A 6,623-nucleotide genomic window follows, 5' to 3' on the forward strand; every position below is an offset into this window, starting at 1 on the left:
TGGAGAATTCCATGGATGGAGGAGCCTGGTAGGCTACAGTCCACGAGATCGCAGAGAGTCAAACTGAGCAAATTCACACTCCCAAATATATGATAATAAATTTTATTTACAGAGTTTACCTCCAGATATTTCACAGGAAGAGATTTTAATGAAGTGATGGTGCCAATCTCATTATTGACAAAGAAGAGTTAGCTATCAATTGCTGAGAGAAGTAGTAAGATTTGCTACATGGGTAGCAAGGAGGAGAAATATCCCATAGTCAGAAACAGTTCCTGAACAACAACCAACCCCCTTTGCTAGTATGTAACATGTTTTGAAAGGAACACCAAATAGAAGTAACAAAGTAGAATCATATAATACCATCACCACTGCTTGTGAATCAATTCAATTCCTATGGGGTACTATGCAAAGTCAGCAACTCTCATCTTTATGTGAAGGACAATATTCAATGATTATCTTGAGTTTTATCTTTATTTATAAAATTTTATCACATAGCTTTGGCTACCTTGTTATCATTAATACCTTATCAGTGTGAAAAGTGAAATGAAAGTCACCCAGTTGAGTCCAACTCTTTGAAACCTCATGGACTGTAGCCCACCAGTCTCCTCTGTCCATGAATTATCCAGGCAAGAATACTGGAGTGAGTTGCCATTTCCTTCTCCAGGGGATCTTCCCAGCCCAGGGATTGAACCCAGGTCTCCTGCATTGCAGGTGGATTCTTTACCATCTGAGCCATCAGGGAAGCCCATACCTTATCAATACATCCATTTACTTTAAAATCTTGTGAAATTTTCAGTTCCATGCACATGTGGTTAACAGTAAAAGAAATCCAGAAACTTTTCAATTCTTGTGGACCCACTTTCTGAATCATGTCTTCTCTTTATCATATTCGTTGTGTTTTTTGAAATCCTTAGTTGCTGTGCCTACCAGTTTAAGTAACCTTCTCAATCAACACTTCCAACTTGAACTAAGCCAAATTTGCTTCTTTATCATACTATATATTCTCCCTACTGTCACTGTAATTCTTTAGATTAATAACCCAGTAAAATAACCTGTCTCCACTGGCCTTGCTGCCTGAATTTGGCATGGATCTAGGTTTCTGCATCTGTATACTGACATCAAGTGGTGGTGGTTTAGTCACTAAGTTGTGTCTGACTGTTGCGACCCCATGGACTGTAGCCTGCCAGGCTCCTCTGTCCATGGGATTTTTCAGGCAAGAATACTGGAGTGGATTGCCATTTCCTTCTCTAGGGGATCTTCCCGATCCAGGAATCGAACGTGGGTCTCCTGCATTGCAGGCAGATTCTTTACCTACTGAGCTATGAGGGAAACCCTACTGTCATCAAAGACTCACCTTATTAAATGTAGCTGGACTTGTCCAATGGGAAGAAGTAGTCAGGTCTCCACAAGGAGGTGTATGACCACCTTCAACACCAGAACTCCCCCTACTGATGAATTAAACACAACAAAGAGGAAAAATTTTGGTTCATTATTAAAAGCCGTAGATCTTGTTTTCTAGATGTTACCTGGAAATTCCAAATTCTTCTTGTCTTCTATTTCCTAATGTGTATAATTAAGTTATTTAACTATTTTAACATAAAAGAGCTCTAAAATTTTAAAGGAATGCTATTTAATTAATTTCCAATTATTCAGATCAATCAGTAGTCTCTGCCGATCTAGCCTAGGGTTGGTTTATTTTGTTTAGGCCCATACATACATACTTACATACATACATACATACATACACCTGTGGACAGCTGGCAGTATGGCTGAAGGCATGGCTTGTCTAGGTTGGCTTCAGAGCTCTGGAATTTCAGTGGTTAATTGTCTAGTGTCCAGGGCTGACTGGGTCATATGTTTGTTTGTTTTTATCATCCAGTTGGTTAGGCTGTTGTCCTCGTAGTAGGCTTGTCAGCTTTCCTAGAAAGTGAGAAGCACATACAGTCTCTTAGGGATTGAATTCAGAACTGGAAAATGATCACTTCAGCCATATATTATTGTCCAGAGGTCATTACAGGGCCATTTCAGATGGAATGGGTAGGTAGATAGCCCCCACCTCTTAGCAGAAAGAGCCACCCAGTCACATTATAACATATGAGGACAAAGATGAGGAGTAGTTAGGACCATATTTGCATCAGTTTACTTCTTAAACTTAACCCCATCTGATGGACTTACACTCTGTTGACTAGATAGCTTTTATATTAGCTGACTCTCCTGCTCAAGGCATTAACTCAGTCCTGTCAGCTATTCTGGCATCTTCCCAATCTAAAGTAGGCAAGAGTCTTCCTGCTCACCTAGACTCTACTACCCAAACTGTACTGAGAAGGCCATTTGTGTCACTGATGACAATTCCTTCAGATGACTTATGGATGATAGAATACTTTATTGCTCAGATTTTTCAGGTGAATCAAATTCTACTATGGGAGTAATTCTCCATACAAAGATTTAAATATCTATGACTCTTTTTACATTCTAGATATTAATTCACATGACACAAAGGCAGGCCTTTTTCATCAAAAGCATTGATTATTCAATTAATACCTCTGATGCACACCAACCAAAAATTAGAAACTATCAGACTGTGTGAACATCAGAAAACCACTGAGAAAGCAAACATGCCTGAGCATGGTAATTACTATAATCCTGTTAATGCACCTGGGTAACTTAACAACCCCACCCGCTGAGAGAAGCTATGGATTTTTTTACTTTGTGAATTCTTGGAGGTGTGATTGTGTCAAAGTTCTCTGAGCCTGATCTTAGTTTTGGAGAGATAAAGGAGGAGTTCAGCCACTCTGTGAATAAAATTTGTTGGATCAGAGGAAGCTGAGTTCTAAGTTAAAAGAATAGACATCTATCAGGAACCAGAGGGGAATCATATATTGGTTAGTTTCAGAGGTTAGGTGTATGCATAAGCCCACAAACCAAGGGGAAAAAATTATGTCAGAGCAAGAAGAGAAAACTGAAAACCAATAGCTGAAATACCAGATTGTCTAGTAAAGGGTATCAGTCTTGTCTGGGAAGATGAAAAACCATCTAGCTAAAAGACCTGGGAGGAAATGTGTAGGAATAGATGTGGAAATACGCATTCATCAAGAACTTGAATATAGCACAAACCCTACCAGGTAAGACTCAGCACAAAGATGAATGATTATTCAAAGAGGAGAAAATTTACTGAAGAATTCAGAAATACTTTGTACAAATCATCAGACAATATGATAAGTTCCTCCTGAAAAAAAGAGTAAATATTCACTGGGGGCATGTAGGAGAAAAAATATGTTTGCTGGTGGGGTACTTATACCTGAATTGAACAAGTTGCTTTTTATCAGGTTGACGGAGAGATTATTTTAACTAGAGGGACATTAATCATCAAAGAAGTGGAAGTATGTAAAATTTTTCATTGAATTCCAGGAGCAATAATTTCTCAAAAATAGTCTTTATGATGTAGAGTACCAGAAAATAAGTCTAGGAAAGTTTTAGTTTATACAAGATTTTTAAATACCTCAAGTAATTTGCTAAAGGATTTAAAAATATACAAAACATAAATATGTTAGAATATAACAGGTCTTCTTAGTTGAAAACAATGTGATTACCTTAGATGAAAATGTTATGTTACTCCGATTGTTGCTTAGTCACCAAGTCATGTCTGACTCTTTTCAGACACCATGGACTATAACCTGCCAGGCTCCTCTGTTGGAATAAAAAGCAATGAGATCATCTGACTCAAGTGAGGAAGGCTATGCAATGGAAAAAAGCAGACACTGTGTTTTACTTCTTGTATTGCGGAGATTGCTTATCAAACCAAATCTCCTATAGTTAACAAGTATAAATACAGGACAAAATATCAAAAGAAAAAAAAAACAACTATCTGAAGAATGAATAAAAGCTGGAAGATACTTAATAGAAGTCAACATTTTGAACAAGGCATTGCTATAATATTATTTTTTTTTAATTTAGCTATTAATCAAAGGTGAATGCCAGTGTGCACCATTTTGGTAGAAAAATCTTCAGTCTTACTGGCTTTGAGAATCAAAGGGCAGGGTTTACTTAAGACAACCACAGTAGTTGGAAAGTTAAGAAGAAAATCCCAGAAAAGAAAGAGACAGAAAGGCAGAGTCACATATTATGTGTACAAAGTCTGCCTCTATCTGTGGATAACCCCTATACCACATGGTATACATCAGCCTCTAATCAACTTAGCTAAGGCTGAAAGAATTAAACTGAGATTTGAGCTGATGCCTAATACAAAGCGACAAGGTTTTGCTGTTTGAGTGTAAGTTAACTGCCTACTTAAAAATCAAAATCAATACTCTTCAGAAGAGGATGAAAAAATCCAAAGTTTCCGTGGTAATTGTTCTTCTTCCTCATCAGCACGTGGAATTATCATGGATTAATTAATTATGTTTTATTTTAGATCGTCTAGCAGTTGTGCAATGGTATCTCATTTTGACTATCCCCTGATAATCAGTGATGTTGAAAATCTTTTCATGTGCCCATTTACTTTCCATATATTCCTTTACTGGAAGTATCTATTATCTTTTTCTGTTTAAAAAATACTATTAATTGTCTTTGTATTAGTTGTAAGTGTTCTTTATATATTCTGAATGTAAGTCCTTTGTTGAATATGTGATATTCAAATTGTTTTTTCCCTGTCTAGAAGTTCTCTTTTAATTCCCTTAACAGTATTTGTGGTTGTTTTTGCCTCAGAGCAAAACCAGTGACTTATTTGGCTGTCATAGCTCAGTGAAGAAAGTTCTTATCTGCTCCATACAGTGTCAGCTGAGGTGGCTTGACTGGGGGCTAGTGGATCCATTTCTAGGATGACGCACTTACACGGCTCACAAGCTGCTCATGATTGTTTGTGGGAAGCTTCACAGGAGCTGAAAGAAAGGGACCTTAGTTCTTTTCCACATGGCCCCTCTGTAAGAACTTCCTCACAGAATGATGACTGGTTCCATGAGCAGCTGTTCCAAGAAAGGAGCTGCAGTTTTTTTGTGTTTTATTGTTTTTGTTTATTCTTTGTTTTCTTAAAGGCGTGGGCCTAGAAATTGACACAGCCTCTCTTCTGCTGGATTCTGTTGGTTAGTCAGTCACAGAACTCAGATTTTAGAGAAGAGAATATAGATCACTACACTGGATGAAAGAAGTATCAAAGAACGTTGAGTGATGTTTTAAAACTACCACTACCATTATTTTTCATCAATGGAAAGAGTTGCATTGTTCTTACTCAGACATGTATATTCACTGTAGTAAATAAATAAATTAGTGGAATGCCATATGTAGAACTGTACAAAGCAATTGGCAAGTAGAGGCTGTTTTAAATGAGTTTTAATTTTATAATAATAATGATCAAAATTATACAGAATATGGATTATGGAAATGGTTATTGCTTATTGAAGTATAATGAATTGCAGGTAGTCAGAGCAAAGATAAAAACATTAATCAACTTTAGATGTTGTTAGAATATGTTTTGAATAATTAGTGTAAATAAACACCAAAAGAAATTGAATCCATGATTATCAATGCAGTAGAGTAGGAGGAGAATAAATAAAACTGGATTAATCCAAATGAGGATGAAAAGGAGAAAATAGTAACAATGCCTAGCAAATAGCACAACACACAGCACAAAATATGTTAGTAGAAGTAAATCCACAGACATTAATAATTGAGGTTATATGAAAACAAATTAAAGTTGTCAAAGGAAATTAAATAACCATTAAGCTATAAAAATGCTGAGCTTGTGTATCCATATAAAATACACATACAACAGATTTTCCAATAGATATGTAATCATGGTAAAAGATGTTAACACACCAGCCTCTGTTACTGAAAAATAATGAAGAACAAACATCAAAGACCTAATGGAACAAATATTGTTAGAGATATAATAAAATGAAAGTATACATAGATCCACTAATTACAGAATGCATATGCTTTAAAATATTTTGGAATATTTTGAATAACTAACCATTTCTATGTCACGAAGCATATATAAACCTTAATAATGATCAGAGAATCAATGATCATTGATTCCAGACCTCATTCTTTGATATACATGAGTAAAAATACCCTTGAATAAAAACTTAAAAATCCCTGCATTAATGTGACAATTTAGAAATATATTATTGCTTTGTTTCTATATCAAAAGTAATTCATGAGAGAAATAAAATGTCAGCACTCACAAAATAGTACATTTCTAGACTTATACTATGTAAGTAAAGGAATATTTATAGAGAGATTGTTCTACAATAATTAGTTTACAAAGTTAGCTTTGTAAACCAAGAGGTTAGAAGATGAATAATGTATTGATACAGAAAAAGGAAACAAAAGTATAAAAGGATAACATTTAAAAATAAAAAATACATGAACAAAAATGTCCAACAAAATTAAAAGTATATTTTATGAAAAAACAATTATATATGTGTATGTGTATATATATATATACATATATATATATTTCTAGCAAGATTGACCAAAGGGGAAAAGAAAGGCAGAGAAGGGAGAAATAAACATTTGATGAATAACACAGTATTGACTATATATGTAATAAAAACTTAATTCCTGTGAATAACATTGTAGTTATCTTTCATCTAATTATATATTATCTTATTTAAAACACAATTGTA

The sequence above is a fragment of the Dama dama genome, chromosome 11 (assembly GCF_033118175.1).
Source record: "Dama dama isolate Ldn47 chromosome 11, ASM3311817v1, whole genome shotgun sequence".
Lineage (NCBI taxonomy): Eukaryota > Metazoa > Chordata > Mammalia > Artiodactyla > Cervidae > Dama > Dama dama.